A 27,742-nucleotide genomic window follows, 5' to 3' on the forward strand; every position below is an offset into this window, starting at 1 on the left:
ATCAGGTTTTCAGGATTTCCCCAATGAATATGCATGAATTCTATGTGCATGCACTGCTTTCAATGCATATTCATTGGGGAAATCCTGAAAACCTGACTGGATTGCGGTCCTCAAGGAGGGACTTTGAGATCCCTGATATAGAGAGTATACCAATTTATTCTGCTTGTAAGCATAGTTTTACTGTAATATTTTTAATTTAGAGTAGTGTTTATTTTATGTAAACCACTTTGAAATTTTATGTACATTACTTTGAATGGGCTTGTTTGTAAAGCAGTAAATAAAAAATTTAATAAAGGCAAAGATTTCATTTGATAAACTGTCTACATTTCCATATTAAGATAGCCAATGAAAAATAAAACACTCCCCCACATTTTTTTTTTTTTGTACAAAGCTGTGCTTGTGGCTGCCACATGGCAATGGCACCGAAGCCCATTAATTCCACATCCGGTTCTTCCCCTCTGGCCTCCCCGCATCATTTAGAGTAGCGAAGCAGCCTGCAGCAAGATCGTGATGTCAGCGATCTTGCGCTGCTTTGTGCTGTTTCCTCTGCCGCGGTCCCGCCCCCTCCACTGATGTCAGAGGAGGGGGGCGGGTCCACGGCGGAGGACAGCACAAGCAGCACAAGATCGCTGACATCGCGATCTTGCTGCAGGCTGCTTCGCTACTCTAAATGATGCGGGGAGGCCAGAGGGGAAGAACCGGACGTCGGGGTGGGGGGGGCGAGCGGTCCTTCGGGGTGGGGCGGGCAGGCAGGCTTTCAGGGGGAGATGCAGGCCTGAAAGGGGGGGAACAAGCATTCATGGGGGAGACAGACTTTTGGGGGGGACAGGCAGGCAGGCCTTCAAGGGGGGGACAGGCAGCAAGACCTTAAGGGGGGGACAGGCCTAAAAGGGGGTGGGACAGGCTTCAGGGGGAGATGCAGGCCTTAAATGGGGGGGACAAGCCTTCATGGGGAGAGACAGGCTTTCGGGGGGGGACAGGCAGGCAGGCCTTTAAGGGGGGGACAGGCCTTCAAGGGGTTGCAGGCCTTCGGGGGGTGCAGGCCTTCGGGGGGGATTGCAGACCTTCAAGGGGGGGACAGGCCTTCAGGGGTGAGATGCAGACCTTTAAGGGGGGGGACAGGCCTTGGGGGTGGGCCCTGGTGTAGAAGTACACAGAGGGAAGGGGGTGTTCAAAGAGATGTGCATATGCCAGACTTTGGGGGGGAAGAAATAATGGGTCTGAAAATAGAGGAGAGGGAGAGAGATGATGGACTATGGGATTTAGGGAGGGAAGGAACAGAAAGGGAGAGAAATTGGACACAAGGGATGGTGTGGAGGAGGGATAGAGATACTGGATAGGAGGGTAATTGGGAAAAGAAAGGGAGAGATGGTGGGCCCTGGGGTGGTGGGGAAGGAGGGAGAGATGCCGGATGAAAGGGTAGTTAAGAAAAGGTGGATTTGTGGAGGGAGATGAAAAAAGGAAAGATACCAGACTTCCTGGGGAGGGAAGGGAAATGGAAAGGGAGGACAGAGATGGCAGATGGATGGTTAGCATGAAGAAAGAAGGAGACCCTGGCAAGCAAGTTATCAGAAAACAACCAGAGCCTGGGACCAACAAGATTTGAAAAATAACCAGACAACAAAAGGTAGAAAAATTAATTTTATTTTCTGTTTTGTGATTACAATATGTCAGATTTGAAATGTGTATCCTGCCAGAGCTGGTGTTAGACTGCAAACGTGAGCTAGGATTTAACAGAGAGAGGGAAAGTCCTTTTTGTTTCTTTATTTTATTTACACCACAGCGCCAGTGTGGTTAGGAGAAGCCAAAGGGGATGAAAAGGCTATAAAACCCACTAGGATTTTTGAAAAAAATCACCCAACTGGGCAGGAAAATCAAATCGAAAAACCAATTAAATAGGCTGAATCGAAATTTTTCTTCCTGAATCGGGCAGTTGACGCTACTGTCTCAGACTTTAGGACCTGGGATTGGGGAGAGATGGCATCCTCGGTACTTTATAATGCAAGTGAAACGAGGATTTGGTCAGACGGTCTGCAGAAGAAAAATATTGTATAGGCCGGGGACATGAGACAGCAGGAAATGGGAACTTTTCTTCCTTCTATTTTTGTGAATGGAAAGGCTGAGGATGTCAGAGAGTTCAGTTAAAATATGTGCTTTATGAAAAAATATAATAATGTGTTTTATAAAGTTTATAAGCATTGCTGGCCTACCCAGTGAGGTGTTCCTAGTGGTGGTGGTGGTGGCAGTGTGTCAATGTGTTGAGAGGAAGAGGTGGTCTGGGAAATTCTCCTGAGCAAACTCCGGGCCTATTTCCACCCCCCAGTTAGTCCACTCCACTCAACTGGTTCACACACTGAGTGGGTCTTTGGGTATTGTGCCTAGGTAGTTGTTTTGGGATCTCTTCCAGTGGTTTGTCAGTATCTCTTTGTGGTCCAAGGAAGAAAACTTTGTTAACCTTATCATTGACCTTTTGTAACAGTGCTGCTTGTGTGGCATTAGGCTATGTAGTGATCGAAAGAAAAAACCAGTCCTTTGCACATTTTTGCACTGCACAGCTAAGTCCGTGTGAAGTTCCCTTGTGCTGTATTTGACATCTAGCAAGGTCTCTGTTTGGAAGGAAAGATCTAAGCTTAAAAATGAAGTGGCCAGAAGTTATGGTAAAAGCAAATAGCTTAACTGGTTTTAAGAAAGATTTGGACAAATTCCTGGAGGAAAAGTCCATAGTCTGTTATTAAGTGTCTGCTTGCCCTGGATCGGTAGCATGGAATGTTGCTACTCTTTGGGTTTTGACCAGGTACTAGTGACCTAGATTGGCTACCATGAGAATGGGCTACTGGGCATAATGGACCATTGGTCTGACCCAGTTAGGCTATTCTTATGTTATGTTCTCATCTGTAGGGGCCTTTGTTTTCACTTCTTATTTTAATTTATTTTTTTTCTGGGAACTTATCAGTGTTTTTTATAATGGGATCAAAACTGGAAGAGAATTAAGGTGTGTGGAATGGGGGGGGGGGTAATTAATTTCTTCAGCTAAATAATTAAATCCACCTCAACCAGACATAGGAGAACTCGCACACCATTCACACACCCTCCAACCAAAAACGTCAAAAGAAAAAAAACTGTTCGACAACCTCCTAGCCATTCAAGCTGCAACACTCGACCCCCAACTCTACAACCTATTGAGCTCGACCACAGACTACAAAACCTTCAAAAAAGAAATAAAAACCCTTCTATTCAAAAAACACATAAAACCGAACTAACACAATCAGAACTGTCCCAAGCATCACCTGCAACTACTCCATATGTACTTCTGATGTCATGACAATTCAGACATAATTTATGTTATGTTATGGTATGTTTGGAATAATGGTTACATATATGAGGTTCAATACAAGAATATTTTCACTCCCTGTTTCTATTCTGACCATTTATACCGTTTCATGGTTATTACAAAAAATATTTTTTACATGGGGGGGTGTCAAAAAATGATGGGCCCCGGGTGCCTAATACCCTAGGTACGCCACTGCATTAACTTTAGTGCTTACTTTTTCCTATGCTGATAAAGTTATTGTGAAGCACAATATTTTCATTATATGCACCATGACCTTAACATGCATTTTTAAAAGAATATCCAACTCAAAATGTGGGCATTCCAGTTAGTACATCACAAATGGATGTCCATTTCAGATTTATTTTAGAGCTAGATACAGCCTGTTGTAAAAATTCCCCAAGGACAAGCATGCACCATATTCTCTGGGTGAAGTCATCCATGGAACCCAGCACAGCCTGTCAAAAAATGTACTGTCATTTTAGAAACTTTAAGATGGCCCTTATCACATGTGTGCTGATGCCTTTCCGCCTGACGTTAGCTTGCAGTACCTGCAGTTCTTAGTTTTCCACAGAGTTGAGAAGCTGTGTTTTAGAGTCTCTCTAAGCATGTCAAACTTTAGTACTTTTTTGTGCCTTCCCATTCTTTTTATTTTCAGTTTTTGTCATAATATTTTGCTTTCTTTCATTTCTCTTCATTTTGTCAAAACATTTCATTTTTTTTCCACTTCTGGTTTTTGGGGCCTTCTGAGAATGTTGCACTTTTTTTGTATCACATCTACTCGACCTTCCCGGGCCACTGAGTCCTTTGACTTCACATTGGCATTTTTTCCATCAATGTCCAAAGGTTCTAGCGCAGGGGTGCCCACACTTTTTGGGCTTGCGAGCTACTTTTAAAATGACCAAGTCAAAATGATCTACCAACAATAAAATTTTTAAAAAACACAACGCACACTGTACGCATAGAAAATGTTAATTATCATTCCTATTCCAGGGTTTTTCAAAGAGGTCAAAGCAGATGACTCTATGCACTATCACCTCAGTAACAACCATACAAAAATAGACAAATATACACCCCTCCCTTTTTACTAAACCACGATAGCAGTTTTTAGAGCGCAGGGAGCTGCGCTGAATGCCCAGCGCTGCTCTCGACACTCATAGGCTCCATGTGCTAAAAAACTCTATTGCGGTTTAGTAAAAGGGGACCTTAGTGTAAAATATAGATAGCAGATATAAATTCAGACACATTTTGATCACTAAATTTAAAATAAAATCATTTTTCCTACCTTGTCTGATGATTTCATGAGTCTCTGGTTGCACTTTCTTCTTCTGACTGTGCATCCAATCTTTCTTCCCTTCTTTTAGCCTGTATGCTTCCTCTCCTCCTGACCTCATTCCCTCCCCCAACTTTTCCTTCCTCTCTCCCTGCCTTCTTTCTCTCTGCCTCCCTTTCTTTTTTTTTCTGTTTCTCTTCTTTCCTTCTGTCTCCCTGCCTGCCCTTTTTCTTTCTTTCTCCCTGCCCTCCCCCAAGCCACTGCCATCGGGGACCAGGACCCAAACCGCCACCAATAACAGGCCCGAAAGCCGACACTGCCCCAAGCTCTCCCTGCTTCGCTGACCAGCATTCCTCTCCCCGACGTCAATTCTGCCGTCGGGGAGAGGAAGGCTGATTGGCCCAAGATCGCGATTGACCTATTGGGGGAAATGCTGCCGGGTCCTGCCTTCGCAGAAACAGAAAGTAGGCAGGACCCGGCATCAAGAAGAGCAAATGCTTCACTAACCTGTCTCCCGCCTTAGCCCATAGCGAACGCTTGCTTCAGGGCTCTCAACATGTGCGTGCTGGCTTTCCTTCTCCCCCCCCGGACATAACTTCCGGTTTCGAAGGGAAGAGAAGGGAAGCCGGTATGCACACGTTAGAGCCCGGAGCATAAGTTCGCTACGGGCTGAAATCTCCAAGCCGGTTTTTTTTTAATGTTCAGCAGCGGCGGCAGCAGCAGCAGATGACAGCTGGGCGGACCGCCCAGCTAAAAGGCCCTAGAGAGAACACTGGAGAGGAAGGCTGATTGGTCCGGTAGATCAGGACGGCAACACGAGTCTATCACGGAGCCCAGGATGGGCTCCGCGATCGACTCGCGTTGCCTTCCTGAGCTACTGGTCGATCGCGATCAACATGTTGGGCACCCCTGTTCTAGCGGCTTCAAGTGGTACACTCAACATCAAAGGACCATTTCAGGTGCAGACCTGATAACTGGTGTGTTCAGTGCCTAGGTCCTGATCATCAAGACATTTCATGCACACTCTGCTCTCAAATGCAAAAGAGGTTGCTTAAAGCCTAAAAGTTGCAATTTGAGAACAGCGAATATGGCTGGAGACTATGACCCCAACAAAGCCACAAATTACTCCAGTATTGACACTGGCACTGACTGCATCAACAGTGCATCCTATATTTTTATCTTCAGTGCCACAACTTAGGGGAAGTCTCATAAGTGAGCTAAGAAGCATAAACATGTCTCCCCATCAAAGTATGCATCAGGCATCTTCTCCATCGACATACTTTAAACATCAATGCTCTGATGCACAATCACCATCTCTGCAATTGGTATCGTCTCTGAAGTGTGCCTTGACATCAATGTTCAGCTAAAGCAGTTCTACAAAATGTATTCTCTGCTTATATGCCAACTTCCCTCCAATCCTTTCAGTTTACCAGGTAGTTGGCAATAACCCTCTTCTGAGAGGTGTGATCCTGGTGGCTTAGGAGTCCCAAATGTGAGAATATGATGCCTGCTTGTACTAGGAGAAAGCAAAGTTACTCACCTGTAGCAGGTGTTCTCCAAGCCGGCATATATTCTCATAACCCTCCCACTTCCCATAGTTAGCTTCTTAGCTATCTTACTGAACTACAGATCCCCCAAGCAGACATCAGGCGGGAAAGCACCAGCATGCACGTGATACAGGCAGTCTTAAAATTTATAAAGTGGCAGCACACTTTTTGACTGCTCAGTTCCGTGGATAACATCACCCAGATATGAGAATATATGCCTTCTGTCCACGGAAAACACCTGCTACAGGTAAGTAAATTTGCTATATGTGAGATAGACGTCTATGTACTAGAAACATCCCGCATAATGTAATGTAATGTAATGTAATTTATTTCTTATATACCGCTACATCCGTTAGGTTCTAAGCGGTTTACAGAAAATATACATTAAGATTAGAAATAAGAAAGGTACTTGAAAAATTCCCTTACTGTCCCGAAGGCTCACAATCTAACTAAAGTACCTGGAGGGTAATAGAGAAGTGAAAAGTAGAGTTAGAGGAAAAATAAAAATAAAATAAACATTTTAACAAGACAGCATTGATCTAAATACTTTGGAAGGTAGAAGAGAGGAGAGAAAGGAATAGAAGCAGAAGGGGGAGCCGTTGAACAGTAGAATTCTGAAGAAATTTAAATGATAGAAATAGAACAAAACAAAGACAAAAGGCAAAACAATAGATAAGATTAAAGATAAATCATAAGCTGGAAAGAAAAATAAAATAAAACTTTGTCTTCAATCCACGGTTTCAGCGTCAGTGATGAAGTGGAGCAAGTAAGTTTAGGAGGAGCGATTGACGTATCCAGAAAGGGCTTCTTCAGGGAAGAGACTTGGCCGACAGTCCCAGGATGCCTATGTCTCCTCCCCTGCGATGTTCTCCCATCCATGCATTCCCTCCCAGACACACTGCCCGTGCCCCAGCCGCTCCAAGGAGGCTGCCCCAGATGAGGCCCACGGTGAATGCAGGATTCTCTCCTCTGCGGGAAAGCCGCCCGGAGCCGACAGTCGATCTTCTTAGCGGATTGCATGGGGGGAAGAGTTCACACTCTTGGTAGGATCGGGTCTGTGTGCTCTCGGTGGTTGTGGTTGGTCCCGTTGCTGCTTAGGTGTAAAAGCAGTTGATCTCCACTGCTGCTGATATTTAAAAGCAGGCAGATTGATCTCTCCAATGGACTGCAGGGGGAGGAGTTCACACTCCTGGCAGGATCGGGTCTAAAGCATGAATGAAGGAAAACAAGAGGTGGCAGCAGAGGAATGTTACATATTACACATATTACACAATGGCCACAGCACTGTTTTGTATGGAGGAACAACCTAATGGTTAAAGTAGCAATTTGAGAGTCACAGCAAAGATCCAGAAAATACTGTTCATGTCCCACCATAGCTTTTTGTTATTTCTGTTTCTTTTTATTTATTTAATTGTGAGCACTCCAGAGACAGAAAAATACCTAGCATGACTTCCTTTATCTCCATTTAGTAGAGAATTACTCAGAGTATTCTTCTGTAACCTGGATGTAACAAGTACCAGCTCTAGATAGGGCCATCCATCTTTTAAGATTTAGATGTCCCTTACTCTTCTGTCATTGGAATTGAATTTCCATATTTTGCCGCCCCCCTCCCCCCCAGTCCTGCCCCAAACCCCACAGACCACGCCCCCTTGCTATATGAACATACTATAGTGTAGCCTTTGTAAAATTTAGACATCCATGAAATATGGACATCTAAATGCCAGTTTTCAGAAGTCTGCGAAAAACAAGAATAGAGCTTCTAAAGTAACCACCATACCTGCACACTCTAAAGACTGCTACGTCCCATTCATTATCTTACAGTGCCATTCTTATGGGATATGTTAAGGATGCCCCAGTTATAAATTATAACTAGCAGCACATGGTAAAATGGGAAAAAAAAAAACCAGCACCAACAAAGACATCAATCAACAAGACTGGCGAGTACAAAACAGAGTGAACCTTTCCAAATTAAATAGGGACAAACTTATATTTTTCACCGGGTGGAAATATTCTCTTAGTGGATAAAATTTGTTACAAAAATTACTGTGAGGACTAGATGAATACTACCCTCACTATACTGGATCCTATGTAGAAATAAATTGTTGATCCATATCATGAACTGTGGTCTCTATTTATTTATTTATTTGCTCAACTTCCTCCCACACACATATAGGGTGCCATGAATTATTTCTCTGCACTCTCTGTCCATCCACCAAGAATGTTTGTTCATACGCCATCAAAAATACTTGAACTCTCCAAAAGTAGCATTGGGAAAACTGCAGGTCAGGTTCTAGGTGCAACGGGCGAAGCAGATTACAAGTAGAGACGGTGTAATCACACACTGAATGGAAGGGCTTTTAGGTTAAAGCAGTGGCTGACAAACAAGGAAGTGGAGCAAGTTATTTTCATCCTCCATTGCCTTTGGTTGAACTAGAAATATCAATAGTAGACTGCCACAAAGAATTATATTTACAAATGATGATGATTCTAAAGTATAAACTTAGAAAGATTTAGGTGTCAAAAATAGCTTCACAAATGGAAGAAACAGAAAATTATACTTTCATTAGTGCCTCTGAAAGAATACATACAGAGAAGAGGCAGTATTAGCATCATTTTCAAAGGAATTTACCTGTCTGAAAACCTCCTTCCTCTGAATATGCACATGGGTAAATTTGCAGCAACATAATTTATATTCTTTCGAGCTTTATTCAAATAAAGAACTAGAGGGTTTAGAATTTTTTTAAATTAATTAAGGGACCAAAAATTCCTGAGCATATAAAAGGAAGTCTTGAGGAGCCTATATCATTGAAAGAATTAAAAACAGTGTTGAAGTCCCTTAGAGTTGAATCCGCTCCAGGTGGTGATGGTTTCACTGTAGAGTTTTACAAATAATTTCAAAGTATCCTACTACCTCATCTATTAAATTTATATCAGGTTCAACTAACTAAAGGCTGCGTTACAGGTACTATGGCAGAATCCCTAACTATTGTTTTGCCGAAGCCAAATAAAGATCCTATGTTGGTTTCAAATTACAGGCCTATTTCTTTCATAAATGTAGATGGTAAACTTTTGGCTAAGTTATTGGCTTTGTGCTTGGCCAAGGTTCTCCCTTATATTATTGGTATGCATCAAATGGGGTTCGTTGCTCAAAGACATTCTTCAAATAACACCAGGCTAGCTTTTCACATTTCAAATTTAACAAAAGGCATGGATGATTCAGCCTTCTCAGTATCCCTGGATGCGGAGAAGGCCTTTGATCGGGTGGAATGGACCTTTATGTATCAAGCAATGGATTGGTTTGGTATTGGTTCAGGATTTATACAAATAATTAAAACCTTGTATAATTCCCCTTCTGCCAGATTATATATAAATAATACTTTTTCAGAGCTTTCTGTCTGGAGAGGAGAGTTAGACAAGGATATCCGTTATCTCCTTTGCTGTTTGATATGATTTTGGAACCCTTGTTATTAGCTATTCAACAGGCAGGAAGGGAATACAAGGTCTCTGCTTATGAAGATGCATATTGCTTCATTTAAGGAATCCTGAAACAACCATTCCACATTTACTAGATTTGATTGAAAGATTTGGACAATTTTCAGGATATAAAATAAATTTGGAGATCAAAATGGCTGCCGACTGAGCTAGCTGAGATCAAGATGCTGCCGACTGATCTAGCTGAGCATCACGCATCGACGAACTCACTATTTTTTGTGCATTTCCTGGATCTAAACTTACCCCGAGATGCCTAAGTGGAGAGGAACGAGCACAGCTGGGGCTTCGCAGATCTCAGGAGCACCCGTAATGGGCAGTATAGATGAGCTTACCCCCGCGTGCAGAGCGCCCCCCGCTGGCAGAACGCCCTTCAGCAGCTGGAGGTTGTCCCGTTAGAGACACTCCAAATGGGTGGAATGGAGGCGATCTCTCTGGGACTAAGCCCCGACATGAGGGCTCCGCCCCCACGCCCTCAAGTTACCAGCTCCCCGAGGGCGGGGGAGCTCTCCAAAGAAGGAGCATGTCCTGCTCTGGAGGCCGGTGGTAATCGTGATGGGAGCATGGAGTCAGACTCTACATATACAAGAATCTGTATGTAGGGAGCGCCGGACGCAGCGGGCCGCTGCGACCACTGCGCAGGAACCTGCGTGACACCATACCTAAATGGCTACCTAAATGCAAGCAGAGGAGCAGAACTCAAACGCAGCACATGAGAAGAGGGCAAATGACAAAAATCAAACCAAACAGCCTAGGACAAAAGTACCGTACCGTATCCCCCACCCCAGCAGCCGGCTTTCTTAGAAAAAAAAAAATAAACCCAGAAGAGCTAGGGAACACAACAAAATGCACCCCATCCAGGCCTCTCTAACTTACAATCTGTCCTTAGATCCACAGCTGAGAAGAAAACAGGGGAAAGCGCGCACGCAGTCCCCCACTACCAGAAATTATGCAGTCGACTTTCCCGCATGTGGGGAAATCGCAGGGATCAGCACAGCCCGAGTGCAATGGCCGAGCCTCACCCTGGGAGCGCCACCTTCTGGATCATGAACCAATCTCCCCTGCCAGGTAAGTATGAAGAAAGAGGTGAGCTAAGGGCTGCTTTCGCTGCGCAAGGACCCGCATGACGCCATACGTTCAGGGCCAAGGGCTCTCTGTCTGCCTAAATGCATGCTGGGAGCGGATTAAAGAGAGGGGGCTGAACTCAAACGCAGCACGTGACAAGAGGGCAAATGACAAAAAATCAAACCAAACGGCCCAGGACAAAAGTACTGTACCGAACCGTACCGCATCCCATACCACAGCAGCCGGCTGTCTTACTAAAGGAAAAAAAATAAAACCAAAACCCAGAAGAGCTACGGAACACAACAAAATGGTTTAATAGGCAAAGTTTACACCAAGATTTTACCTCTCGGATGGCAGAATTGTTGGTGATCTCCTGCTGGACCTCCTCCTGGACTCCTCCTGCACTACTATTGAGGACAGTAGATAGCTGGAAAGAAGAAAAATATTCAAATGAGAAAATGTGCTTTAGCAGCTGATTCCAAGAAATGCACTGAACTATCTATAATAACCAGGTCCTTAATGGTCTCATCTACAAAATGCTTTGAACAGATTGAAGGGGATGCAAAGGGGAGGAATATTGGACTTTGTGATGGAGGGAGAGATGTGGCATTGAAAAACATTTTAATATGGTTTAATAGGCAAAGTGTACACCAAGATTTTACCTCTCGGATGGTAAGTGACTTCATCCTTCAGCCACACCATGCTGTGATTGGTCCACGGAGGTGTTTTTGATCTCTTCCTGGTCTGCAGAATTGTTGGTGATCTCCTGCTGGACCTCCTCCTGGACTCCTCCTGCACTACTATTGAGGATAGTAGACAGCTGGAAAGAAGAAAAATAGTCAGGTGCCTGCTAACTTGGCATTTTCAGGGGCACTATCCAGTTAAGTGCTGTTGAATATGCTCAGTTAGCCACCTACAAGCCATTTAACTGGTCACGAATTGTTTAAATCACCTTAAATATCGACCACATGATTATTTTTACACAGGTTAAATGAAAAGTAATGGTTCTATCTCCATAACATTTGTTTAAATGAAGATATTGTAATAAATTAAAAATAAAATCCCAAAATAATATTTGAAACATACTCTTTTATTACATATATTTACTTTTCTATATAGTTGTTAGCATTTGCCACACATTTCTGTCAACGAAGAGCAAGATTTTGAAAGCCATCACTACTGTATATCTTGTCTCTTCGGTTGCTAACAGTAATTTTAAGCTGAATAAAATGCCCATAAAGATGTCACTTCACTTTCAAAAGAGATGGAAATCAAATGGCATTAAGTTGGAACCTCAAGGATGGGCAGAGCTGGGGATCTTGCTTTTCAGTGTGTCTAAAACAGGCTTTATGAGTGGAAAAAAGATTTCTAAAACTATTCCCTTAAAGAATACCCTCTTCCAAAACCAAAGAAGCAAGAAGCCAATGCATGTCTATGCAGAGGTATGCATAACTGGCTCTGCATCTCAGATACCCTGGGGCACAGCACTTTCAAACTGTTCCTACAACTTACATAAGTAATTAATTCATTTTCTATTCTATTCTCCCTAAACAGCTCAGAACGGTTACAGGTTGACATACATATTTTTAAAATAAAAACCAAAGATATTATTTTCTAGGTGAATGTTGTAATAACAGAAACTCCTTACAAAATGGACCGCAAGTGCTTCAAACATGACATCAGCAAAAAACAATTTTTTATCAAGATTTACACAAATTTGAGATAATATAAATCTCAATGAATTGCAAGTTTTATTGGAAAAGCAAGCACAGATATTAGGTAAGGTATTTTATTTTACAATTTCTTAAAGAACAAATTACTGGAGTTAAAGGCAACAAACTATAGTTGTCAGTTCCTCAGTGTAGAATCTACAGCTCTTTTATCAAAATATTCACATTATCATTGTTTTCAAGCTATCAACAGCTTTGTGGTGACTTGCATATAAGTTAGTTTCAAATGGATAAAAGAAACAGCCACTTCAGAGTAGCTCCAGACCTGGGACTTAACTTTATTAAAAGCATTGAAACCTCTGCAGCTCTGAAACTTGGATCCAAGATGGCGATCTGAGAGCAGGACGCGCTGAGCTGCGTGTCCCAGGATCGTATTCGTTTGAATTTTTCCTAGCGGTTTTTACTTACCGTGATGCCGAAGAGACGGGGCCGGAGTGCCGCTTCTGCCTCGCGGCGTCCTGGAGCCCTGGGTCTCGGAAACATACAAGATCTCCTGAGGCGCATGCAAGAGGCCACAGCGACGTCAGATGGCGGCCCGCAGAGGACACAGGGAGGCGAACCCGTTGTGGATACTCCTGGGCCCGATACCACGCTGAGCCCTGACGTTAGGGCACCGCCCCCGCAGCCCCAGACGACCAGCTCTCCCAGGGGCGGGGAAACCCCGGATTCAATGGTTTTCTCCTCTCCAGAGGCAAGGAAGGATTTACTGGAGAGCTTGGAGGTTGGGGCCCACTTTTCCAGGGCCCCCATGGAGATGTCTGGGGGAACACCATCTCAATCTGAGGGGGAAGGACAGAAGACTCCCCTCGAAGGACTTCAGGACGGTGAGCAATTTACACTTACACAAACTCCAATTGTACTGATTAAACCTGCAGTAGTGACTTTAGACTCTATTTGGGACTTAAAGGCTGGTTTTGTTAAAAATATTACTCCTACATTTCAACAAATTGAAGAGAAAATTAAGGAACATGATAAGGAACTGAAGAACTTAAGAGAAGAAACAAATACTTCTAATTCATCAATTCAAAAAATAGAAAAAGAAATTGAATCATCGAAACAAATTCAAGAGATCTTAGTTAAAGACAATATTAACCTAAGGAAGAAGATTGAAATGCTTGAGAATAACTCACGTAGCAATAATTTAAGGTTAATTAATTTTCCAAGACTCGAGTTAGTAACACCTAGAGATATGCTTAAGAGATATCTAATGGAAAATTTAGAGATATCCGAGGATTCATTACCACCATTTTCAAGGGTTTATTACTTGCCTGATAAAGAACAAAATCAACAACCAAAAGTAAAATCTTCAGATCAAGAACCTTTAAATATTTCACAGGTTTTAGAAACATCTGAGAAGGATTTAGCATCACCAGCCACTATGATTATCACCTTAGCTTTGCCAATTGACAAAACATGGTTGTTAAAACTTTACTTTAAAAATAGACAAAAAAGCTTTCTTGGTTATAAAATATTAATGTTCCCAGATCTGGCACGGGAGACGCAAAGGCGCCGCCGTGAATTTCTTCTTTTGAAACCTGGGGTTTTATCTTTGGGGGCAACTTTTTATTTGAGACATCCGTGTAAGTGTATTGTATATTATCGTACGTTTAAATATGTGTTTTTTGAACCATCACAACTGACTAACTTCGTGGCTATGTCTCGTCTGAATGTTAACAATCTTTGAGCCCTATAATTTAGATATTGTGACCCCTATCTCAATGCTATAGCTCTCAGTTTTCTGTTATTATTACTGTTCTTTTTTTTTTTCTCTTCGCCAAGTTTCTTTAATTCTTGGATCTTAATTTGTGGACTTGAGCATAAATAGTATAATTGTTAACTTAGGAATTATATTACTATTGTATTTGATATCCATTCTATTCTTGCTTTCTGTACAAGTGTAATACTTGAAATTTAAGTTGAAAATAATAAAAATATAATAAAAAAAAAAAGAAACCTCTGCAAAGCACTTGCTAATGTGAAGAGTAAGGCTCCCATAAAATACATCAGAAGATATTAACTTACTCTAGAATGCAACAAACGCACAGAGTTAACCACTGATCTCAAGACGTATGCCATCTCCAAACTCCTAACAGCGTCTCAGTTGAGAATAACTCAGTAGTAAACAACCGTAGCAACCAATGCAGAATCTTTATATTCAATGTCTCAATCTAGAACCTACAACTCACATTCCAGAATGAAACACAATACATCATAGAGTATGCTAAAGAACCAAAGACAAGATTTATATTCCACTTATTGCTGAAATGATCTGCATCCAGTTAAATCGTATGTCAAAAGTATGTTCCCACCATAGGCAGACCCAATTTCCAGAAAAATTAGAAAAGCAATACCTCTAGTCTTGGGAGATCCTGGTTGTTTTAGCAACTCTTAGAGCCAGAAACAAAAGTTGCTCTGCATTTTTTGAATTAAGGATGATTCCCAAAGCCTCGTCTTGATTTTTGATATGAAGACACAAGAGCCCATGTTATACTTTGTATGTATTTTAGGGTAATCACAAAGTATATTGATCTGCTCCTTGCTAGAGCAGCATATGATAATCATCATTGCATATATTCAGCACTGCTATTCTGAGGACAGCAGTGCTGAAAATAAGTGGACACTCAACCTCCATAACTAACATGAAAAGCAAACAATGACTCCATTTGATTGCCTCACAAATTTGCTACTTTATAAATCACTCATGTCAATTGAATTAAAATAGGCAGTTGTTATTTTATCAAAGGAGAATCCATCATGCATTCAACTATTTTGGATAAATGCACACTATTGTAATATATTGTCAAATTGTATAGAACCGGTTAAGGATGCTTATGGAACACTGGTTGAAAAATACAGAAGGATGATTATTTTAGAAGTATTATTCCTGATTTACAGATGAAAATATCAATATTTACATAAGTAAATGGCATCCATGGCAAGCTGTCATTTTGGAAAGGTTTTGACTTATCTTTGGGTGTACTGGCTGTGCCTAGATATCCCTGTGTATAAAGCTGAGGAACATACAATTTTATAATACATGATAATGCATATAGTAGCACATTTTAAACTGTGGTATTTAGAGCTGCTGTAAATCATGTAGAAACACCAAGTTGATGTTTCACTGATGGTGTCTAGATGAAAAGTGATTGTGAGTTATTTGCTTGGTTGTCATCTCTCTCCATATAGAAATATGATGGCAAATAAAAGCCAAATGGACCATCCAGTCTGCCCATCCACAGTAACCATTATCTCTTCCTCTCTGTAAGAGATCCCACTGGCCTATCCCAGGCATTCTTGAATTCAGATACAGTCTCTGTCTCTACCACATCTTCCAGGAGATGACTGTTCTATGCATCTACCACCCTTTCTGTATTTCCTTAGATTACTCCTGAGCCTATCACCTCTTAACTGCATCCTATGCCCTCTCATTCCAGAGCTTCCTTTTAGATGAAAGAGACTTGACTAATGCACTTTTATTTAGGTATTTAAACATCTCCAACATATCTCCTTGTTATTGCCTTTCCTCCAAAGTAGACCTATTGAGATCTTTAAATCTGTGCTTATACATCTTATGACTAAGACCATGCACCATTTTAGTAGCCTTTCTCTGGACTGATTTCATCCTTTTTATATCTTTTTGATGGTGACTTTGTCTAACCTTCATTCTTTTGCATTTTGCTTTATCCCTCTCATCTACCTGTCTACTATCCTTTTTTCAGAATCAATGGGAACAAGATAAGCAAACCCTTACGTGTGTTTTACAAATTGCACTTATTACTAGGAAGATTGTGGAAGTGGTGAGACATCATTGGGATCTGCTGAAGGAGGATTCAGATTTTGAAGATTCTTTTACTCATCAAAGAAACTTATTATTATTTTGGATCCATACTCTCAACAGTGAAGAACTCATAGGCGTTAATATTCGGATGGATTGGAATCAAATGTGATAATTTTAAGGGGAACAGTTTTTCTACCCATATGTAGTGCATTTTCGAATTCCCTCCCCGTTTCTGTTTCGGGGCGGGGCTTATTTGACTTTCACTGCCATAGGCTAGTTCTCGCTGATGTCAGGTTTGGTGATCTGGTGAGGTTTGCCGCGGCCATTTTTGGGAGGCCACATAGGAGCAGAGGAGTTTCAAGTGGTTGGGTATGCCAGCAGCAAGAAAGATGTTTGTTTTTATTGGAGTTTTTTTTATTTTCTTGCTGTCACAGTCTTTGAGCTGGGCTTTTGCACTGTTCACAGGAGCCAGCACATCCTGAAGCAGCCGTTTCTGGTGAAACACTGAGCACCGCGTCGATGTGACACTTGCTCACATACCTACCGTTGCATGGGATAAGTATACATGCTTTTTCTTCATGATTATTTGAGTGAAGCTAGTATGCAACTGAGAGTGCTCAAGGATTAAATCTGTGCTTTCTCTGCATTGCTTAAAGCTTGTAACTTCTCACAATGTGAAAGGATTTTTATGCCTATGACGAGATTTACTCCTGGAGATTTTCCCCACACTTGTTTTACTCAAGTAGGTGTATGTGGGGGGGGGGGGGGAGCTCTGACACTTTTTCCTTTATATTCCTTCACATCGGTTTTTGAAGCCTTTGCACTAGGAGGGATTCTGTCACTCATTTCCACTTTACCCTCTTTTTCTTTGGAGTGTGTTTTTGAGTAGAAGGGAGTTGTATGTAGTGTTATTATTATCCTTTGCCATCTACCACAGAACCAATGGCTAGAATGATTTACTTCCAAAAGATCTCAGCCTTGCAAAATAAAAATCTGAAAACCATGCCTACGGGGAAGTAGGTAGTAAATCAAGAAACAGAAAAACTATCAAGCCTAAGAAAGCCTTTGTTTGCATCCTATATAATAAAACGCTAGCCGCGCATGCGCACTCCTGCCTGCGTGCTTCCGTGATCCGTAGGTCCGTGGCAGGCAGGAGAGAGGATGGGCGGTTAGAGCCCGCACTGGAGCGCAGTGACCGAACCAGGATCATGGGAGGATGCGCCGCGCAATGTGCTGCACGCGTACTGGAGGGGGAGGGACATACCGCTTCTGCACATACCGGTGCAAACCTCCCTCCAGCGTTGGCAGCCGCAGCACGCTAAACAGGCTGCTTCAGGCTTTCTCCTGCAGTTGAGTCCCTCTGCCGCGAAGCAGCCTGTTTAGCGTGCTGCGGCTTGCCAATGCTGGAGGGAGGTTTGGTATTAAAGTCATCTTGCTGGGAGGGTCGCAGAGTCAGCGGGGGTTGGGCTGGGAGGGGAGAGAAGCGTCTGCCTCGGGTGCTTCAGGCAGCAGCAGCGTTTACAATTCGCTGCTGTTGCTGGCTTCAGGCCTTCCTCTCTGGCCGGTCCTGCCTATTTCCTGTTTTCATGAAGACAGGACCGGCCAGAGAGGAAGACCTGAAGCCAGCAACAGCAATGAATTGTGAATGCTGCTGCTGCCCAATGAAGTAGTTAAATGAGGAAAGGGAGCAGAGGGGGGACTGAATGGCTTGGAGAGAAGGAGGAAGGTATGCCAGACCAAGGGAAAAGGAAGGAGGAGATGGAGAGAGGCCATATGGAACAGAGAGAGAGAGAGAGAGGGCGGACACTGGATGGAAAGAGAAGAGAGGGGCAAGACAGAGGGTGAACAGTAGATGGAAGGGGTAGAGAGAGGGAGACACACTGAATGGAAGTGTGGAGGACAGGGGGAGCAGATGTTGGAAGGAAGGAAGGAGAAAGAAAAAAGGCCACATACAGGATTGAGGGAAGAGGATAGAGTTAGAAATAAAGATAGATAGACAGGGGGCCAGGGAAAGACACAGACAGAAAGAATGACAGCGTCCAAGGAGAGAGAGACAAATTTTTTTTTAAAAAAGACAGACAGACATCTACTCTAGCACCCGTTAATGTAACGGGCTAAAACACTAGTTAATATATAAGGTTCGATTTCTCCCTGAAAAACAGGTTGACCATGTGCTGTCATACAGTTAAGACTGGGCCTCATTTTATCTTCCATGGGAGTGTGAAAGTGAGGAATTAATCATAAAGATATAATTCTGTGCATACTATGCCTATGCAAAGATATTCTTTCAACTTACAAATAATAGCATCCGTTTAATATCACCTGGGATCAAACGTAATTAGCTGTAGCATATGTTTGGTGTTTTTACTAGTCATTTCTTTAAAGCAGGGGTGTCCAACCTGTGGCCCGAGGACCGCATGTGGCCCCGTGAAGTATTGTGTGCGGCCCCCATCAAGGGCGATGCAGTGTTTTCCTCTGCTGCCCCCGGGTGTTTACCGTCTTGCCGGCTCCCTTCTCTGTCTTGCTGCAGCGTTTGCACTGCCCCAGAAACATTTTTTTCAGCCAATGCGGCCCAGGGAAGCAAAAAGGTTGGACACCCCTGCTTTAAAGTCAAGCTAAATCATAAAGCCAGAGCATCTCTTTCCTCCTTGTTGGTCAGTTCCTAATTACTACTCTTTCTGTCTTCTGTTTTGATGCACTATCCTAATATTTCTCAGCCCCACCATTTAACTTTCATTGAGGCCTCTTTTTACTAACCAGCATTAACGAGTTCCGTGTGGCAACAGCACCGAAGCCCACAGATATTTAAAGGACTTTGTTATGGTTAACACACTGGCCCATGATAATTGCCTTAGTAAAAGGGTAAACATACAACCTCTCAGCTTACAAAGGCAGTGTCATCCTAATAAAGTGGGGACCTCTTTTTCCACTGGCGGTTGCTAGGGCTAGCCGTAATGAAAAGATCCTGCTCGTATGGATAATACACACCGCAAAGAGCAAAAGGCCCAAAAGGGACTGAAACTGTTTCAGTGTAGCTTTCCTTGCCTGTCCAAACTTCTGCATTTCAGCGTGGAACCTAGCTAGTTTATCCAATGGGTAGCCTAAATACCTGTCTTGCAAGATCCAACTCAATATCCAAGAAGGTCAAGCAGTGATTGGGGCCTACAGTTTTCTCAGGTACAAGGGGTATTCCGAGTCTCTTGACCACTCGTTAAAAGGATCCCAATGCGTGGGCACATTCTCTAAAGCTCTTGCCAATGAATAGGAAATCATCAAAGTAATGGATAACAAACAAGAACCTTGCCACCTGTTCTACCCCCGTGTATGAAAGAGCTGAATTGCTTGAAGCACCAACAGGATATGAAGCATCCCATGGGCAAGCACTTGTCATAGTGAAATACATCATTCAACATGAAGCCAAGCAGGCAAAATGATCCTGGATGAACTGGCAGTAATCTAAAGGCCGACTCAATGTCAGCTTTTGCCTGCCTGTCTGATTATATCAACCACCTGATCAATGGATGCATACTTGACTATGCACAATTGATGGTCAATAGCATCATTTATGGAATATTCTTTGGGGTAGGACAAATTATGAATCAATTGATTCTGATTCTCTCTTTGGGACCACACCTAGTGAGGAAATTACAAAGTCTTCAACAAGGCAAGTCGTAAAAAAGCTGGCAACTCTTCCTAGCACACATTCATTATTCACTTTATCCCTTGCCACTGTAAAATGTGTCATGAGTTAGGTGGAATATGGGAGTTCTTTCAAATTGGCCCACTAACAGGAATCCGAAAATCATGCCAGAAACCCCTCTGCAGTTGTTCCTCCTGATCACGCTTAGGGTATCGTGCTAACCAAGGCAGCATTGCCACTAAGTTAATTGGTGTTGGGGCCAGAAAGTTCAAGCATATGGGGGTGATTTTCAGGTTGTGCTTGACAGTCGTTGAATGACCTGCGTTGCATTGTTGCATGAGGGGCTCCACAGTGGGAGCAAACGTGGCGAAACCTACATGGGTTCCACGTACATTGGCCATTATTAAACTGTCCTCAAGTTTTATTACTAGGGAAGAGAAGTGCGCTCTGTGTCTGACTTTTCTGAGATGTCCGTGTCCTATCCCCCCGATGGAAACCTGATATTTGGGCTAAAGGAACTATCTGCCTCCATTTCCTCCAACCACAGATCAACCACCTTGTGGTGCCACGTTATGTTACCAGTCCCTTTGCATTTATTATCTTTATGAATATATCCTACCAATCATTTTGCCCAACCAGTAACTAAACCCCCCCTACTTTTTTTTTAAATCATACTTCTGCTGGCCGGATTAAATCACTGTATTAAAGAATGTGTACGATAAGGTTGAAGAATGCCAAATAAATGGTGTTACTTATCAAATTGCAAATAGATGCCAGTATGTAACCATCGCTGTCATTAATTGCAAGCCTAACCATGTGGAGCCATCACACAGCGTGAGAACCCCACATGAACTGGCTAAAGGCATTTAAAATGGCTGATGCACGACTACTTGTGCCTCAGGCCTAAAATGGCTGCCAGCAAAACTGCTCTTAATATTAACACCGGGAAAATGACACCTCCAGGCCTGCCTGCTGTGTTACTTAATCGATTGCCTCTCGGCTTCATTTGCTGCCACTGGGAAAGGTGACATCCCCACTTGATTATCTGTATCTTTATTTTTGCTTTGAAATCCCCCACTGCATGTGGTAGGCAAGCACTTGCTATAGGATATGTGCCCTATAACGGCACACACCCTCAGGAAACCCCACTACCTCTGCATAGCACTGCCGCCGCCTACCCTCAGTACCAGGAAACTCTGTTACCTGATGTAGCACAATAGTTGCTTACCCATGGAGCCACCAAAAGCTTCTGTCTATCCTCTGTACCACTGAACGTGCCACATTTTCACCATGGCCTGGATCAGCCCTGACCGGGATTGATTGCCACGAGTGGGGATACGCTGTTGAGCTGCGCCGGGGAGGAACAGAATCGGTAAGCAAAGTAGCATAACACCAATGCAAATTGAGTTTTGGAGACCGTATCTGGCGAGGGACGTAAGAAGACTTGAGGCGGGTCTAGAGGAGGGCGACGAAAATGATAGGAGGCTTGCACCAGAAGACGTATGAGGAGAGACTGGAAGCCCTGAATATGTATACCCTAGAGGAAAGGAGAGACAGGGGAGATATAATTCAGACATTCAAATACTTGAAGGGTATTAACGTAGAACAAAATCTTTTCCAGAGAAAGGAAAATGGTAAAACCAGAGGACATAATTTGAGGTTGAGGGGTGGTAGATTCAAGAGCAATGTTAGGCAATTCTACTTTACGGAGAGGATAGTGGATGCCTGGAATGCGCTCCCCAGAGAAGTGGTGGAGAGTAAAGCTGTGACTGAGTTCAAAGAAGCATGGGATGAACACAGAGGATCTAGAAACAGAAAATAATATTAAATATTGAACTAAGGCCAGTACTGGGCAGACTTGCACGGTCTGTGTCTGTATATGGCCGTTTGGTGGAGGATGAGCTGGGGAGGGCTTCAATTCCTGGGAGGGTGTAGATGGGCTGGAGTAAGTCTTAACAGAGATTTTGGCAGTTGGAATCCAAGCACAGTACCGGGTAAAGCTTTGGATTCTTGCCCAGAAATAACTAAGAAGAAAAATTTAAAAATTAAATTGAATCAGGTTGGGAAGACGGATGGATCATTCGGGTCTTTATCTACCGTCATCTACTATGTTACTATGTTACTATGTTCTCCAGCAGGTGCAACACCTTTCGGTTATCTCATCATGGCCTCCCCTCTGCTGGTCACCTCCCTCCTCTCAGCTGCGTTCTTGCTTCCTTCCTGGTGCCCAAAAATTGACCACGCCAAGGGGAAGCCTGCCATTCTGTCTCTGGCCCTCCCCAAACGTTGATGATTGGCCACCTCTTCCCAGTGCCTCTTCCCTCCCTCTCTCCAATCCCCCTTTCCTCCCCTTCCTATTGTTGAACAACCTAGTGAGTCCCCCTCTCTGTGGCTAGTTTCTTCTATTGCGCCACCTGGCATCTTTCTCATGTGCTAAGGTCACTTACGCCACCAACTGGAAAATGGCAGATTTTCCCATTTTCCAAATTAATGACCACCCACTAATTTCACCATTGGCACATTAGTGCTGTCATGCTCTGTCTCCACCCACAAACACGTTTCTTTAGAGAAAAAAAAAAGAAATATTTTTTAGCTCACGGTGTATGCACATTAACAGGCAAATTTACTGCCGGATGCCACAGTAAGCCTTTTTAACATGCACTAGAGCAGGGGTAGGGAACTCCGGGCCTCGAGAGCCATATTCCAGTCGGGTTTTCAGGATTTCCCCAATTAATATGCATGAGATCTATTTGCATGCACTGCTTTCAATGCATATTCATTGGGGAAATCCTGAAAACCCGACTGGAATACGGCTCTCGAGGACCGGAGTTCCCTACCCCTGCACTAGAAGATAAAATAACCAATAATGCTTCTCGACATTACATTTAGTAAAAGGATCCCCTAGAGCAGTGGTTCCCAACCCTGTCCTGGTGGACCACTAGGCCAATCGGGTTTTCAGGCTAGCCCTAATGAATATGCATGCAGCAGATTTGCATGCCTATCTCTTCCATTATATGCAAATCTCTCTCATACATATTCATTAGGGCTAGCCTGAAAACCCGATTGGCCTAGTGGTCCTCCAGGACAGGGTTGGGAACCACTGCCCTAGAGCAGACATGAGCAACTCCGGTCCTCGAGGGCCTGAATCCAATCGGTTTTTCATGATTTCCTCAATGATTATGCATGAGACCTATTTGCATGCACTGCTTTCAATGCATATTCATCGGGGAAATCCTGAAAACCCGAATGGATTCCGGCCCTCAAGAAACGGAGTTGCCCACCCCTGCCCTAGAGCAGTGTCTCTCAAATTTTCTCGAGCCCGAGCACACTAAAGGTTTGAGGCACCCAGAAGTGTGCGGATGTTGCCGTGTTTACATCACGCTTATGCGTGACATCATCATGTCGATGTCCACGCCTGTGCAGAGGCCCTCCAGATGGGCCCTGAGGCGCCAGCAGGGAAGAGGGCTGGAGAGAAGGAGAGGCACTGGCACCAGTTGATTGCCTATAGAAGTGTTTCTCAACTACTTCAAGCTAAGTACCCCCTAAGTCTAACAAATATCAGCTGAGTACCCCAACTACCGACCTCCCTAGGCCCACCCAAGCTCTTCCCCAGATCCCATCCCCTTTACTAATTATAATGCAATTTTTTCCATTCATTTTTCATATATACACAATATACACAGCTGGAGGAAGGAAGGGAGAGAGGGGAGGAGAGAGAGGGGGCTCATGACACAGGACCACTGCTGCTGCTTTGGGGCTTGAGGGAGGGAGGGAGTGAGGGAGGGGGGTTTCGTGACATAGGACCCCTGCTGTTGCTACCTTGGGGCTTGAGGGAGGGAGGGGAGGGGGAGGTCGTGACACAGGACCATTGCTGCTGCTTTGGGGCTTGAAGGAGGGAGGGAAGGGGGTTTCATGACATAGGACCCCTGCTGTTGCTTCTTTGGGGCTTGAGGGAGGTCCACAGCTCAGGATGTTGCTGCTTCAGGACTGGAGGAGGGCTAGGGGGAGGGGGGTTCACAGCTCCGGACCACTGCTTCAGGACTGGGGGGGGGAGGTTGAAGCTGAGGACAGCTGCTGCTGCTGCTGCTTCAGGAATGACAATTTTTTTATTGGTAATTTTTTTTGCCGTTTGGGTGAGGGTTGCTTAAGTACTGGTTAAGTGGGAGTCTACTGTTCTTCTTTAACATTAGAACCCCCAAATAAACAAATTGTAGAAAAACATTCATTTTAAACTTAAGTTGGTAAGGTGCTATTTTCTCAAAGGCCATTTTGCTCTTTTGGTTCAATTGTCGATTCGTCTTCAGCTGGATTACTAAAATTCAACACTGAAGTGCAAATCTGCAGAAACAAAATTCTCTGTTTTGACCTTGTTTCAGATCATTGATTGAACCATGTCCACATCATTCTCTTCTTGGCAGGGAATTGAGCTTATCAAGAGGTTGGGAGACCACCTGACCAATCTGAAGAGGCTGAAGGCGGCAGAAGTGACCCTAGATGAATCTGACAGCTAGACAGTTTTACCCCCAGCAGAGCTGTAATCTCTTTTTGTGATGAACAAAATAAAAAATGGTTTCTTCTCACACTGGCTCTTTCATTCTCAAGTGGGAGGGGTACAGGCTCTCCTTCTAGACCAGAGGGGTCACTGCCACAGAAGGGTTCTTCCATTCCGAGTTGGCCAAATGTGGGTAGGGCCAGTTCTAGACTAAAGGGTGCTTCCTTAGTTCACCCGACAGACCTCTGTATTGTCTTTAACTACATACAGGATTGGCTTGAGTTGTATTTTCACAGTAAAGTACCACTATTACTACCATGTTTCCCCAAAAATAAGACTGGGTCGCTGTTGTACATGAAAAGAGAAAAAAAAATCTCACTTCCCTCTTCCACCCCAATTTTTCCTATTTCCTTTCTCCCCTCCCCCTGTGCAGCAGTGACCAGAAGTGCACACAATATTCAAGGTGTGGCCATACCTTAGAGCAATACAAGGGTATTATAAAATATCCATCTTTGTTTTCCATTCCTTTCCTGATAATTTCTAACATTCCTAAACTTGAGGGTTTCAACATATCCTCAACAATGATACCTAGATCCTATTCCTGGGCAGTGACTTCCAACACAGAAAACAGCATCACATAGCTATAGTTCAGATTCCTCTTGCTCACATGCATCACTTTGCACTTGTTCAAGTTAAACATCATCTGCCATTTAGATTCCCAGTCTCAAGGTAGCTGCTGGTAGTACCTGCTCCAGAAGTCCATCTCAGACATTCACAGAGAAAGACTTCTGGAGCAGATTGCAGTGACATAATTCAAGAAATCCTGGATCAAGCACAGAATCTAAGGAAGCAATAAAAAAGCATTGATCAGCAGAGTACACTGTGGTAGACGAGGTGGACCTTCTCTGAATAACAGTGTGGTCCTGGTGTCTGTCTGCCTGCTTCATTACACAATTTAAAAAAAACAAAACATAAGAACATAAGAAATTGCCTCCGCTGGGTCAGACCAGGGGTCCATCACGCCCAGCAGTCCGCTCCCGCAGCGACCCATCAGGTCCATGACCTGTAAGTGATCCTTTGACTAAAACCTTCCAATCCTCATTATTCTTCCATCGATACCCTTTATGAACCTATCTCTACCTCTATCTATATCCCTCAATCCCCGTATCCTCAGGAATTTGTCCAATCCCTCTTTGAATCCCTTTAATGTACTCTGTCCTATCACAGCTTCCGGAAGTGCATTCCAGGTGTCCACCACCCTCTGAGTGAAGAAATATTTCTTAGCGTTGGTTCTAAACCTGTCCCCTTTCAATTTCTCCGAGTGCCCCCTTGTTCTTGTAGTTCCCAATAGGCTGAAGAATCTGTTCCTTTCCACCTTCTCCATGCTCTTCATGATCTTGTAAGTCTCTATCATGTCTCCTCTGAGTCTCCGCTTTTCCAGGGTGAAGAGCCCTTGCCTTTCTAGCCTCTCAAGGTATGAAAGGTTTTCCATACCTTTTATCATTCTTGTTGCTCTTTTCTGAACCCTCAAGTATCTCCATGTCCTTCTTTAGATACGGTGACCAATATTGGACGCAGTATTCCAGATGCAGTCGCACCATCGCGCGATACAGCGGCATGATGACTTCCTTCGTTCTGGTAGTAATACCCTTCTTAATACCCAACATTCTGTTTGCCTTCTTTGAGGCTGCTGCACATTGTGCCATTGACTTCATTGTTGTGTCCACCAACACATCCAAGTCTTTTTCAAGGTTACTTCCCTCTAGTACTAATCCCCCATTTGGTAGCTGAACATCGGGTTCTTTTTCCCTATATGCATGACCTTGCATTTCCCGACATTGAAGCTCATCTGCTATTTTTTTGCCTACTCCTCCAGTTTGTTCAGGTCCCTTTGTAGGTCCTCACATTCTTCCACAGTTCTAACCCTTCTACAGAGTTTAGTGTCATCCGCAAATTTTATAACATCACATTTCGTCCCCGTTTCTAGGTCATTAATAAATACATTGAACAGCAGCGGTCTGAGTACCGACCCCTGCGGAACTCCGCTTGTGACCCTCCTCCAGTCCGAGTAGTGGCCCTTCACTCCAACCCTTTGCTTTCTGCCTGCCAACCAGTGTTTAACCCATCTGTGTACGTCCCCTTCCACCCCGTGGTTCCACAGCTTCCTAAGTAGCCGCTCATGGGGTACCTTGTCGAAGACCTTTTGGAAGTCGAGATAAATGATGTCTATGGGTTCCCCTTTGTCCATCTGGCTGTTTACCCCCTCAAAGAAGTGCAGTAAGTTTGTTAGGCACGATCTCCCTTTGCAGAAGCCATGTTGGCTCTCTTTCATTAGTCCATTTCTTTCTTTCATTAGTCCATTTCTTTCAATGTGCTCACAAATGCTGTCCTTTATCAGTGCTTCTACCATCTTGCCTGGAACCGATGTCAAACTTACCGGCCTGTAGTTTCCCGGGTCACCTCTCGATCCCTTTTTAAAGATAGGTGTAACATTTGCTATCTTCCAGTCCTCCGGGACTTCGCCAGTTTTCAAGGATAGGTTGCAAACTAGTTGGAGTATTTCCACTATTTCATTTCTTAGTTCTTTTAGTACCCTTGAGTGGATTCCGTCCGGGCCTGGTGATTTGTCGCTTTTCAATCTATCTATCTGTTGGAGGACATCCTCTCTTCGGGTTCTGGTACACTGGATGTGTCCTCGCTTGTGAAGACTGTTGAGAAGAACTTGTTTAACCTATCAGCTACCTCTTTTTCCTCCTTTATGACTCCCTTTCTGTCTCCATCATCCAAAGGTCCTACTTCCTCCCTTGCCAGTTGCTTCCCTTTAACATATTTGAAATTTTTTGCCTCCCCGGCTAGTCTTTCTTCGTATTCCCTTTTCGCTCTCCTAATCACTCGATGACATTCTTTTTGGCATTTCCTGTGTTCCTTCCAGTTTTCCCCAGTTTGGTCCTTTTTCCATTTTCTTGTCTCCTATCGCTTTCTTCACTTCATTTGTTATCCATACTGGGTCTTTTGTTCGGGGTTTTTTGCACCCTTTTCTAAATCTGGGGATGTACATAAGTTGTGCTTCTTGCACCGTGCCCTTGAATAGGGACCAGGCTTGCTCCACAGTTTCTATTTTCCTTGAGCTGTTTCTGAGGTTTTTTTCTCGCCATTAATCTCATAGCGTCATAGTTCCCTTTCTTGAAGTTTAGTGTTGACACTGTGGTTCTCTTCCCTCTTAATGTTCCTACTTCTAATTTGTACTGGATCATGTTGTGATCGCTGTTTCCTAGTGGTCCTACTACTTCCATTTCCTTCGCCAGTCCCTCTAGCCCATTGAGGATTAGTTTGAGAGTGGCATTCCTCTCGTTGGTTCCTTGACGAGCTGATCCATAAAGCAGTCCCTCACAGCCTCTAG

At 43.6% G+C, this 27,742-nt stretch overlaps 1 non-coding gene across 1 annotated transcript; it reads right to left on the minus strand.

Moving 5' to 3' along the window:
- Positions 1 to 10,546: 10,546 nt before the first annotated feature.
- On the minus strand, positions 10,547 to 10,713 carry LOC117368768. Its single transcript, XR_004541017.1, has one exon. It is a non-coding gene; the product is annotated as a U1 spliceosomal RNA (small nuclear RNA).
- Between the last annotated feature and the right edge of the window lie 17,029 nt (positions 10,714 to 27,742).

This window comes from Geotrypetes seraphini, chromosome 10 (assembly GCF_902459505.1).
Source record: "Geotrypetes seraphini chromosome 10, aGeoSer1.1, whole genome shotgun sequence".
Lineage (NCBI taxonomy): Eukaryota > Metazoa > Chordata > Amphibia > Gymnophiona > Dermophiidae > Geotrypetes > Geotrypetes seraphini.